At 39.3% G+C, this 13,809-nt stretch overlaps 1 protein-coding gene across 8 annotated transcripts in view; it reads left to right on the forward strand.

Moving 5' to 3' along the window:
* arvcfb (ARVCF delta catenin family member b) overlaps positions 1-13,809 on the forward strand; it is a 228,590-nt gene that overhangs the window by 85,216 nt on the left and 129,565 nt on the right. For all 8 annotated transcript variants that reach the window (XM_034594796.1, XM_034594802.1, XM_034594801.1 and 5 more), the window contains exon 3: positions 10,853-10,948. The gene's annotated coding sequence lies outside the window, so the exon portion shown is untranslated. The remainder of the gene's footprint in view (positions 1-10,852; positions 10,949-13,809) is intronic.

A 13,809-nucleotide genomic window follows, 5' to 3' on the forward strand; every position in this document is an offset into this window, starting at 1 on the left:
TGTTACTTTATATAAAGTCTGCTGCTAATGCTGCTAATGATTTAACTTCTAGGAGAAGTTCAGCATCAACATTGTCCCAAGGCCCGATCACACATGAATGTGAAGTCAATATTGTCGGTTAAAGTTCAACAAAATTGAATTCCAGGTGAAGCCAGGCTGCAGACTGCCTTGCCACAGGAAGCCAATAGTTTATTCGCCTCCTTGCTTGCACAGATTGAAAGTAAACGAGAGGCGAAGGTTGACCACTGATATTTTGAGTATGTGTGGAAGGGCCCTTAATTGCTAAAAGTGATATTAGTGAAGATTGGTAAAACTCTTGTGTCTATATAGTAAATGTGAGGCAACAGTTAGTAGCTGCTGAACTGAGCTCAAGCACAAAGACTGCAAACAACCTTCTAGCTATTCTAAGACAGAAGTGTAAAGAGTGGTGTCAGTCCTATCGATCCTTTTGTCCTATGCTTATATGATTGGAGTGACTCAGGAGGTAGAGGTAGAGCTATTTCTATCTGCGGGAATGAAAGGCTTGTGTCACTTGCCGTGTGTAGTCATATGTGACTCAAAAACAGAGAAGGGCCCCTTGTGAGAGGCTTCAGCCGATACGTTGGTATGTTCTCCTAGTCTCCAGTGGCTGGTTTCAGTCCAGTTGAGCTGCCTTTTCGTGTCCAGGTCAGGAAATTGGGCATTATACTTGTGTTTCTAAAAATAGAAGCTTTATTGTACCAGAAATGTGGTGGTGGCCAATTACATCTGGCTGAATTCCCTTTCTGCCCTGGGGGAGAAGTGCAGTCGTATGAGGGGCCGAACCATCACTCAGAGGACTGATTAGTAATTGCATTCTGGGTGCAGAGCTTTGTGAAGTTTGTCAGATGTAGATTTTGTACTTTGAGATGCAATTACCACTTCCTTTTTGGGGAGGAAAAGAAGTTAATTATCAAGGCTGACAGAAGATGTCACTGTCAGTGTCTGTGCACCAGTGGCGACCTTCGTGCTGACACATACACACACACACACACACACACACACACACACACACACACACACACACACACACACACACACACACACACACACACACACACACACACACACACACACAAGCTCGAGACACAAGTACACACATGCACACACACACACAGAGGCAGTTTCAAGCCTCTCTCCTCATGAATGGCTGTGTTGTTGTTGTTGTTGTGCTTTTTCACCAGTTAACTGCAATTAGACTTAGGATTGTCAACAATTAATCAGTTGTTCTCCCCTGGAGTTTTTATCCGCTTGCTACAATATGTCCTTTTTAATTACACAGTAATCAGCATAAACAAAGTGTTTATGGTTGTGTAATGAACTGTGGCTCATAGCGGGGAGGAAATAAATCAGGAAAAGGAGACAGACAAGGAAGAACCTCTGCCACTTTTTAAAAACATGTACATGCGCTGAATAAACCTTCGGTCAATATTTGGTCTTTTTTATTCACTGAATATTTTAGGCCGAGATAAATGTTTTAATAAACGTTTATACTGTATAAACAGTATGAATTTACTTTCTATTAGTCAGGGTCTGATGAGGAAAGCTCCTGCAAATGAAATTCTTTTCCGATTTATGTCCAGATCAGTCTTTGTTTTATGATGACAGTCCATTGTTTACCCACTTCTTTTAATGTGCACATTATGAGACTATGGCTATATCCATTCTTCTATGTTTAAGTCTGAAAAAAGTATTTTCAAACAAAAACAATCTCTCTCCACATTAGTGTTCCTGCTAAGTATATCAGTTTTAATGCCCTGTCCCAATTCATCACTTGGCCCTACCCGTTTGTTTTGTGCGTGGCTGTGAAGGTGTAGTTGTATGTGATGTAGGGGTAGTGGCCATCCAGCCCTTCAAACACCCCTTCTACCGTAATGTATTCAGGACCCCCCCTAAAAACAAAGTGTTAAATTCACGAATGCTTGACAAACGCACAAAGCAAATTAACCTGGCGTCCGCTGCCGGTAAAATGCTCATAAATGTAAGTATAAAATCGTGCAAAAAAAATGTTTTAATTGAGAGGAATATCTTATTTTTATCCAGTAGTAAATGAAAATGTAATTTATTTTTTGTAACAAGCGCTATTCACGCCTTCAAAACAACAAGCATGTTAACAGTGTTACTCAGTGTGGACGCCAGCAGCATTTAAACAAAAGCATAGTAATGTGGATGTAGCCGGTGACGGTGCTTCTCCTCACCAGTGCAGCAAACAGAGGCAGCTGATAATGTCCCAGAGCAACGTTTGATCTTGTGACGTGTTCGACGTCCCCCCCCCCCCACACTCACACCTGGCTCCCTCCTCACCCATCTCCCCCTACTTCCCTCCCTCCCTTTCTCCCACTTCTTATTCTCTGATCCCCCTCAGATAAAGTCTCCTCCTGTCTTTGCGGATAGTGATGAGAGGCGATTATTTCGTCAGGGCTGCGGTGGTATACGCATTACATAATTGACGAGTACAGGGTTGCGGAGTGGGGGTGTCTGCCATTATGCGCAGATCTTTTATTCAAAGGAGTAAATCAAGAAAAAAATCATCCGGCCCAGGTTCTCTTGTTCCATCAGGAAGACTGATCCTCCATATGTTTCATGCAATGCTGAGGGTGATGGTGTTGAATTCAAAATCACACTCCCTGGGCTGTACACACACACACACACACACACACACACACACACACACACACACACACACACACACACACACACACACACACACACACACACACACACACACACACACACACACATACACAAAGACATATACCCACACACTCACTCACACCAAAAAGAGTGAAAAATAAATCTATATTCTGTGCATTAATCAATCATTGCCTGAATCTTATCAGTCAATCCTTCTAAAACCAAGATTATCCGATATGTTTGAGGGTCAATCATTCACGTCACCAGTGACAGATGTTACTGTAAGCACTATTCTTACCTCAGCTACCTCTCACAATAACAAATGAATGCTCATGTAGAGTAGATTAAGCCTTACTTCCAAACTCAGCTGGCAGATCTAATTCAGACGTTTGTCCTTCAGTCAAACGAGATGAGTGGACTGGAGCAGCAAACTAAGTTTTTTCAGTTGCTAACAGATTTCTCAGTGTGCCAGAGGTCTTATTATCTCCTCTGCACCAACCAGGCCATCAGCACCTGCTGAGACGAGCCTGAGAGCCAGACAGTTATATTTATATATAGTAGGTTATTACTTTTAATGCTTTGTTTTACCAGAACAAATGACCTACACTAAACTGAACATTTTGTTCAGTGTAGTCTTGTCAGGTATCTTTGCTTCTGTTGTAGTTATTGTCACCAGCACAGTTATAAAACACCTAGATGTAGTAAACATAAATTGTAAACATACTGTCGCTAATATTATCCCATAAGTTACTCAGTCAGGACAGATAGAAAATATGTCCACATTATAAAAAACATATAAAATGACTCAAATATTGTTATCTTTCATAAACAAAAAAATGTAATTGAATGAACTACTTACGTTGCACTAAGCAGTATTTTAAGATACTTGATTTAGAAATCAACAAATTGAACTATTGCAGATGATCAGAATTGTGGAATACTATCACTTTATGGTTGGATGAAATGCGGTAAATATTGTATAATTATCTCTGCATGACTTACTGTATTTCACTGAGATCACAGTATGATAAGTTAGTTAAGATCACATACTTAAAACTCATACACATTCCTGGTCAAGTCCAACAGCTGCTGCAGTGAAACACAGAAGTTGTGAAATGCCTCCTCATCGTATTGTAACCAGCCATGCTCCTTCTGTCAAATGATGGATCTGTTAGTCAAACTGGGCTGCCCGTCTCCTACTTCATCACTTCAACTCAGAACTGAAGCAACGTGCACCACACTGACAGAGCTGCTTGCATGCATTAATGCTGTGATGTTTGTTGTTTGAATCCCTGCAAAGCTGCAAGTGCAAAACAAAAAGTATTATATAGATACTCTAGATTTAGCATAGTGAGAGAGGACTTCTTCCGTCACTTGCAGCAATGTATAAAGACTTAATTTAATTTTGATTGTTAGATTGCAGATAGTGGATGGATGTAAAATCACATCAGACTGACTTTTCTTGCACCAGGCTACATAAGTATATCATTATTACTTTATATTAAATTTGCTGGTGCTGCTATCATTAATAGCATCAAAACTTAAAATTTGATTCAAAACAGCCTCTTTTACACCATGTTTTAGCCTAAATGTCCTCTGATGCTCTCACCCGGAGATTTGTTTGCATGTGGATCACACGGTGTCCTTGTGTTTGTTTTCTAAAAAACTATTGACGTGAATAATATTAATGCATGTTTTTACTTTGGAGAATCTGTTATTAACTACAGTCCCAAGTTCACACACTAACATTACAGCAGGATGTTTTATGATACCTGAGTAATCCTCTGGTGATGATGCGATGGCTGCTTATGGGTTGTATTACTGATTGCAGACATGAAAATAAAACGTTTAAAGTAATGTGGTGAAATATGTAAGAAACCCGAAAACCGTGCACAGTCCAAAGAACAAACAAACCAATCAATGTCTCCTCCCTCTACCCTTCAAGCTTCTCTGTGAGCTCTGCTACTTTACTTTGGCAGGACATCTTTCTCGCTCTGCCAGGTTTTTTTCCATCGGTCTTTATTTACATCTTGAGAGGCGCTAAGCTCTGATGAGGCAGAATCATTTCTTTCTGTCTTAAATTAAACAAGTGTTAGCCAAGGTCAGCTCTCCAGGATGAGCACAGTTCTAAAAACCAAAACACCCTTCTTCTTTTTCATGTGATGCAAGCCTGCCTGCCATGTTTGACCAAATGAAAAATGTGTATAATAAAAGTCACTGCTCTCTGCAGACACGTCCATGCACACACCAGATGAGCATTTACAGTAGAAAGTGTCTTCAGCTGAACAGTTAACTGGAAATGCAGTGTTGTCATAATAATAATAATAATAATAATAATAATAATAATAATAATAATAATAATAATAATAATAATAACTTTATTTGTATAGCACTTATCTAAGCAAGGTTACAAAGTGCTTCCGTGGCAATGGCAAAATGAGTAAAAATAAAAGGTATTCAATTCAGTTTAATTTTAAGCGCCAAATCATAATATATTTAGGCCAAGACCATAAATAATTTAGAAGATATAATATATATAATAAAGACCCAACGGTTCCTACAACAGTTTAGACTATACACTGCGGAGAAATAGAAGAGAGGACCAAAGCATGAAGAAGAGAGAGAATGGATGACATGGGGTAGGAGTCATAGGTAAACATGAGGCACAGCAATACTCCTTCCCCTGGCGTTTGCTACAGAGATGTGTCCACATATCAAAGTGTGAGGACGTGTGTGGACAGTGGGTCTCATATGGTGCGCAGGAAGATGCCAAGTTGCTTTTGCACACAACCTCTGAATCCCCACCAGCTCTTGTTTTTTGTATTCTTACATATCCAAGAAAAATAAAAGAACCTTTCAGGTAAATTTTCTTTTGTACTGTTGTCCTTCATAGCTAGAGTCATTGTTGTATTTGTTGCAGTGCTTAAGTAGATTTTCAGGTATTATTCTGTACTCTATTTGAGTATCTATTTTTCTGACTTTTTACTTTTACTTCCTACATTCTAACACAAGTTTATGTACTTTTCTTCTCTTTACATTTTCGAAACAGGCTCGTTAGTTTTGTTTTAATACATTTCAAGGAAATTATCTTATTTTTTTAAATTTTGCATCATAAAGCACCTCCTTTTCCACATCCAGACAGATCTTAGCCTAAATAGACAATAACACAGAAAAGATGATTCCGTGTTGTTATCTATCAGCGCACCCATGACAAATACGTCACACGGCTTTAAAGACGCATCAAGACAAAACAGACAAGAGAGGGAGACTCACATATCTCCATGACAAGGAGTAACAACGGAAAAGAAAGTGCAAGAAGCAGATCAACAAAACATTCCCCATCCTTTGCCTTAATTGAGTTTCATCGTACTTTTATACTTACACCTACATTTCAGAGCCCGTATAAGTGGTTGGATAAGTACTAACTTATTAGTTATTTTTAACACAAGTATCTGTACTTCAACTTGAGTAAAGAATGTGTACTTTTGCCACCTTTGGCAAATAGTGTGGTGATTGGGTATTAGCTTTTACAGTATATTAGGAGTATATTTGCATTACCACGACGATATGAACTTGAGTCTGTTTTCCACAGAGAAACATCAGCATGTTCTGAGAAGAAATGGGAAAAAAAAGGCAGAGGCATAGTGTGACATTGTTGTACTTCAAAACCACTTTGAAGGCAGGCAGGGTGGATTGTTTGGCATACCAAGCATAAGACCCTTCTACTGTATGCCCTCTTTCACCAGCAGTCAATGCTGGTTTCTTTCAAAAAGAAGAGTTCGACATTTTTGGGAAATACACTGATTCACTTTCTAGCAGAGGATTAGACAAGAAAATCAATATAACTCTCTCTTTGTCTGTGTGCTATGTAAAACCAGGAGGTGACGGCAACAACCTTTTCTTCTCCTTTCAGTACAATGTCTGTTTCGAACTAACGACCAATGCTGTTGTTTCTCTGTTGAAAACAATATTTAGGTGAAATCGCAAATCTGGCAAATATACTTTATTATGGCATTGTACATTTTGGGCTCAGATTACATAAACATGTAATGTAATAATGTTGATTATTAAATTAGATTTTTTGAATTTGGGAAAGAAGCAGGATAAGCATTTCATTCTGCTTTCATTGTTTGTGCTAAGCAAAGCTAATCATCACCTAGATACATCTCAGTACATAACTCCAAAAAATGACTGAGGTACAACTAACAATTAAAAACACATCTGTTTTTACTATCTACCCCTCACTGATTTAGCTTTTATTCTCTCTTGTGTTAACATTTGATGCACTGTGAGGTGATTTTGCCTCTAACCTGATTTTAATCTTAGGTATCTTAAGTTATTTTCTTACATGAGTTGTGCTTTGCATCTCTTAATCTGATGAACACTTGGTTTTACTTTAATTATTCATGATAATTTATGCTATATCGTATTCTTCTTCTTCTTCTTATTATTACTATCGATCTTCTCATCAAATCAGCTCCTAGCCTTGTATGTGATTTTAGCCATGTCCACAATCTCCCTGTACTTAAAATAAACTGTTTTTGTTTCCCAAACTAAATTCATAAAGGTTGCAGAGTCCATATTTAAATTTGTTGTGCTGGTTTTGGAAGGCGATAACACATGTCGGCATCCCAATGATAGCAGCACTATATCAAACACACTTGCACAGGCTGTTTTGTCTGTTTTGTCACTTTGGTTGGTGGACTTGTTGGAGATTAACCCACATGCACAGCACTTTTACATAATTGATGTTCCCGCTTACATTTTAATTTTCACATTCACATTTTGCATTTCATTTACATAGTTGCCCAGTTTGTCGGGTTGTTTGCTGCATTCACAAGTGCACACAAAATGCACAGACACACACACAGACAGTGTCTGCTGCTTATTCCCTCGGCCATTTATACACGACTGCATTGTAAGCTTGCAGATGCACTGACAGCTGAGGAAAGGCCTTGATCAGTGTAGCGTTCCCCAGACAGTCAGCACTTCAGTCAGTCAGTCAGCTATAGCTAACCCTCACTCTGCATTCATTATTAATCACAGAATTACACCGGGGCGCTCTCCAAACGGGTTGGGTTGAAGGGGGAAGAGTCGTGATAGAATATGCAATTGTCTGCATAACGCACAGCAGGTGACGTATCAGGCGCCGATGTGAAGCAGAAATATTGCATAGTGATTCTGCAGTTATTACTGTTGATTCATGGGCCTGAACTTGAACAACCCAATTTTGTATTTCTTAATTTTCCAGTAAAAGCTCCTCACAGCTGCACAGTGTGGGTCTATGAAGCATTGTGACCTCTAATACTGGAGAAATGTTTCAGCATTGTGTCAGAACTGCCAATTTACCAAAAACCTCTTTAACCATATGAATCCATGACAGCCGCCCAGAATAATCAGTCTCCTACTATTGACCTCTGATCAGCTCCGCAGAGTCAGCTGGGAGGTTAAGTGCCATTATTTGAGTCAAGCAAGAGCATCTTTCATCCATTTATCAGGCCATCAATTCCCTCATTGCCAAACCGGCTTGTTGTGCTGCTGCCAACAAGAGGAAAGAGTCACTTACATCATGTTAAGTCAGATGAAGTGCATGTTAATCAAAGTGCTGCTGTGAGGTGTGACTGTGTGTGTCGAGATAATCTCCATTCAGGAGTGATGTAAGGTCCAGTCCCGGATCCGGAGAGAGAAAGACGGAGAGAGACGAGGCGATAACTAATGCGACTGGGCTTAGCTTTACCTTTGATGTTTGTAGCAGAAATCCATGCACCGAGTCTCTCTGTCCTTGAAATGAACAGACCCAGGAATCCCTGGAGAGGGAGAGATATTCTAATCCCAGAGGCTGCTAAAACCTGACGAGGAGAGTTGACTTTGTATCAAGCTTTTTTTTCTAACTCGCCGTGTGTCTTCTGATCTTAGCTAATAAAGCATTGTGTGGCTTCACTGCTCACTGACACATTTATGTGTGGAGAGGTGCCTTTACATAAAAGGTGAAACTACTAGTTCATATTTCTGATTCTAAGCATGAATTTATGCAGTTCAAACTCATACAAGGTCTTAATGGTCCAGTTTTCACAGGGATCTTGTCTCATATTCAGTAAAGATAAACTGTGCAACAAATGTCCAAATATAACCTTTAAATTAAAAAAACTGATGCTGCATCAAAAACAACTTTGGATGGTTCGCATTTTATCAACTTCATAGACTAATAACTTTGCCCTTTTCTAAAGGTTGCATCTAAACCAGCTAATATTTGAGATGAACTATTGATGAACTCAGTTTGGGAAATGGGATTTGGGGATATTTGTTTTCATGTTGCATCAGAGGAAACTGTTGCTACAAGTATGAGGATTTTTTTTTTAGCAACCATTACATCCTATTAAAGCCATAGTCATGAAATGAAATTTGGCCTGTGAGGAAGCGTGCAGAAGGGCAGGTTTGATTTCATCATCAGTGACATGTTCAAGGGTGCAGTCGATCCAGCAGTTTTGCTGCCAGGCTTTTGTTTCCTCAGTCATCAAAGGCAGTGTAGCCTCAGGACAGGTTGGGCTGTATGGCAGAGTGATTCATCCCATGGTATCAAGCATCAAAACCAATTGCAGCAGTCACCACATGGTATTTTTCTTTCTGTGTGCCTGTCTGTATTTCGGATGTGGTGCAGTGAGAATACTAAAATCAAGCTGGCATATTGGTTTGTTGGAAGTATCAAGTGAGTGTTGCCTCATTATTAGGAATCAGATATTGGCCAGACAACCTTCTGCCTCACAGGTTTAGTCAAGGATTGATTAGTGGACTAGATCGTTCTTCTTTATTCTCATTCCAGTAGCAGCAGTACAACTTGTTGCATGTAATTGCATACTTGTATAATTATTACCCTGGGTTTCCTTGAAGAATATTAGTGTGTGTGAAGAAATATTGATTAAATGACTTGTACCTAACATCTTAGGGAAATGACTCTCTGAAGAACCATATCTTAAGAAGGTTGAAAAAGAAAAAATTTCTCTCGCAAGTAATTGCGATTGGAGCATCTACAGCAAATGTGTGATTTATTTTGGGGCCCATTTAGCCTTGAACAGTATCGGAAAACTTTTAGATCAATTCCAAAATGAACTGTGGGCCAATAAATGGTAAAGGGAGGGGTGATATGATCGTACTACCATAGATGTGACTCTTGCTGACAAATCAAGAGCATGAACTAGTCAAATAAACAGGAGTTACATTAGTTCAAGGAGGTTCTAAATAGAAACATAGACAACTTTCTCCAGATCAGCAGAGCATTGAAAATGTTTTTTGAAAAGACATGAGCAGGACCATACAGCCAATTTGTGATGATGAAAACTGAAGTTTGAGTAAAATAAGATTCCCAGATTTCTAGCCATAAGTTTAACATATATTGTCAGGCTGCCAAGATTATTACAGATACTGAATTTCCCAGTGAGTATTAGTGCTGGGCCTCCTCTGTGCTGTCTGAAGTCACTGCTGTGTCAGGCAACTTAACCTCTGGACAGAATTATGGTGAACCACTGAGATAACTCTGGACTTTAGCCAGGAAAGACTGTGATTTTTCTTCCAACTCTATAACTTAAAATGTGATTAATTCACCTGTCACTTTCTAAACATACACATGCCATCTGTCCTGGTTATGAAATCCTAACCAATAACTGAGCTAGCTTACATTTTCTCAGCCTATAACTGTGTTTTTATCATCTTTGGACAAAAACGCTTACATTTCTGAACCAAACTTGATCAAAAATCTCGTTAAAATTAGACTTAAAATATATATATATTTTTTTAAAGATTACAATTAAATGTCTGCCTCAAATACAATCTCAAATAAAGATGTGTTATCTTCTACAGGTTAATAAAGGCCAAGGCCACAATTTGAGGAAAGTTGATAATGTATAGAGAGTTGGGAGATAAATCCATAACGTTTTAAAACAGTTAATGAGAGTGACAAACTGCTATTACCACAGGTGGTATGCGTACATATACTGTATCTGGGTCTTGTCTGCATAAAATTAACACAAACAGTAGAGGACCTGAAAATGAGCCTTGTGGCACACCATAAGCAGCATGTGGGTCTTGATCATATTGTCAATACTGTACTGTACCGTGGTTGTGTTTCTGCTCCATGTTAACTAAGAGGTGTATGTGGGTTTGCTGAATTCTTATTTTTTACAGCATTGTATTTCTTTATCTACAGATCTCCCCTGGCGAACTGAACAAACGAGTCGACTCTAACAGAGCTTCTCCCGTCCTCAGTCTACTTGTGGTCTGACTGCACTCACTGACTTCAAAGGTAACCCTTCCTCTCGCTTTACACCTCCAGCCTGCTTTAATCACTTTGTTCAGCTCGTCATTGCAGTAATTACATTTCTACATTCCTGGCAGTTTTTTTTTTTTGGAGGGGCTTGAAAATCCAAGACATAACTTTCTCTGTTATCTCTTGAGGGAGCTTCACTTCATTTCCGTTGAGGTACCTTGTACGATTTTTATTTCAATGCATTCAAGAGCTTCTTCCTCCAGGAAATGTGCTCTCGTTTCAATAATTCACACAGTAGAAACAGCTGAGGTAAATGCCAGTTGAAAAACGGTTTTAGTTCTCTTCAAAGATTTGAGCATGTTTTAGAGTCGACGTTTGTTCAGTCCAGTTTCCAAAGGCAGACTCAACGGTGTAATTGAGTCTTTGAAGTCTATCACCTGGAGTTAGATACATCCTGAAACACTTAATTGCAATTTTGATGTTAAATGTGCTGCAAAAGCTCTTCTTTGCATGTGTTTGCTTCAAAATCTCGGAGACACTCTTTTTTTGCCTTTTCTATCTTGAGGTTTAAGACAGATTATATTTGGTCTGATTGAAATACTCAATCAAGGCTTTGTGCATTGCTTCAAGTGTGTTCAAAGTGACCTTTGGTTGCTTCTTTTAATCGTTTTTTCTTCTCAAAATTAAAAACTGATTTTTATCTCACAAATGTATAGATGCTTCCTGACTCTGGACCTTGACCTTCTTACTGTTAGATGCTTATAATGTAGGACCTGAAGATTATTCTTTGGAATCAATTCAAGAACGAGAGAAAAACCTTTAAAATTTGGCATGAAAGGGAAAACATTTAATTCAGTTTAGAAGCTTATTGCACAGCCTTTAGTATTCTGTAGCATGTTTCTGTAGTGATAAAGTATGAATCTATAAGTCTTTATAAACTGTCGTCCCTTCTAAGACACTGACAAAGAACAGCATTTGCATTAAAAAGTATTTTCTGTGTAGAGTTGCATGTGTGTGTTTGTCAGTATTTTTTCTGGTCTGAAATCCTCCGCGTAGCGAGGTGGTTCAAAGAAACAGGATGAAATGAAATATGGAGGGTAAACAACAGATGGATTTCTTTCTGTCTCGCTGTGAACGTGATCAGCTATGGACTCCACGCACCTCGCTAAAGCTTTGCTTATTCTGGCATCGCTCGGCAATATCCCTCTGGGCAAACCACTTACTTTAATGTTTGCCAAAGCAACACTGACTGGAATCCTAAACTGAAGGGAGGATCGTTTCTGGTGACACTGCATTTCTGTTTACATCTTCTTACTGTCACTAACGTCACTTACTGCTTCAGTCCAGTGTTTCCTACTTGAATGTGACACACTTACTTGAAATTACAATCATCTCAAAGTAACCATTCATTAAACAGCTATCTCAGTTGTGCATTGTGTTGATATATTGAAACCAACTAACTGATTCATGACACATGTGTCGTTCATCTGGGGACAGCTGAGGTGAAAACATTTTGATAACTAGAAACACGTCATTACATTCAGTTGCCATGTCTGGCATTCAGTGATAAATAAAAGCTTTGTTGTTCATCACAACAAGGATCAATTTAAACTGACTTTCATATTGACAAATAACACTTTTCAAAACTCACTCAGCATAAAAGCTTGGATGTATTGGAAAGATTTGCTAAGGAGAAAAAAATCTCTGAAGAGGCTGAGGTTAGGGGCTCTGAAATGTTCAAGTTGGAACTAGACCCCCTAATGTCAGATAAACACACACACACGGAAATAAAATAGGAGGAGCAGGTGTTTTTGAATACCCAGTTGTGCCACTGAGAGCTGCATCCTCAGATGGGCATCAGATGGGTTTAGACAAGGAATTAATCTGAGCTGCAATTACAGTCTCTAGAAAGGGGCAAATTGGTCATGAGGGGGGAGGAAGGAACCCACCACCCACCTAGTCCCTAATCAAGTGAATGTCTCTAACTTAATATCAGGCACTGATGGTCACACTCAATTATCCTCATCTTTTACCTCCCAATCTGTTCCCCCATCCACTTAATAACCCCCTATCCAAACCCCTCAGGACATGCGCACTGCATGCTGCTTCTCTGTGCCGCCTCCTCAGTAGCTCCACATCTTCTGTGTCTCTGCTTTGATTCTTGAAGAAGACAAAATTTAACTGTTAGACAGTTTGGAAAATATGGTAATTGGCTTTCTTGCTGAGACCCAGATGAGAAGAAGAAGAAGACTGATACAGCCCCCTAAATAGGAGGACGGGCACATGAAAGGTTTTACACCAAGTCCTCAGTGGAATGACAGCTTCTTTTTACAGAAGCAGGGTGGCCTTGTGGGGAAAGCTGTACTTGGCAACTTTCCACATTGGCGGTTTCAAATGGCATCGAGAGGAAAAAGCTAGAATACAATATCACCAGCCATAAATCCTGTTGTATAATGTCAATCAGTCAATGCACACCCGTACCAACTGTCCCAGTTTGGGATTCTTTTCAATCACAGGAAACCAGAGGCATAGGATCAAATGTCTGGATTCCAGCTTGATCTGACCAGAGCAAGAACAAGAATTTCATCTTGGTAGTGAGAAAATCATCAATGTTTCACTGCAGCCAGATTCTATATTGTTCTCCCTCGAAGCCCTATTTTTATGATTTAGCTGTAGTGTCATATAGTCAGATAACCAGACCTCTAGCAGCATTTAAAGTTCTTCTTGAGAATAACATCAGTTAAATGCTTTCTAGTCTACTACAGAGTGGGATTTGAAGGCAAAGGGCCTTGTCATTAGATGATTTGTTGTGGGGGAGTCCAATAGACCTAATGAATAAGGTGCCAAGGATTTATTCCAGCAGACCTTTGACGTGAGTGACCGCTGGATCTCATCTG

The sequence above is a fragment of the Hippoglossus hippoglossus genome, chromosome 9 (genome assembly GCF_009819705.1).
Source record: "Hippoglossus hippoglossus isolate fHipHip1 chromosome 9, fHipHip1.pri, whole genome shotgun sequence".
NCBI lineage: Eukaryota > Metazoa > Chordata > Actinopteri > Pleuronectiformes > Pleuronectidae > Hippoglossus > Hippoglossus hippoglossus.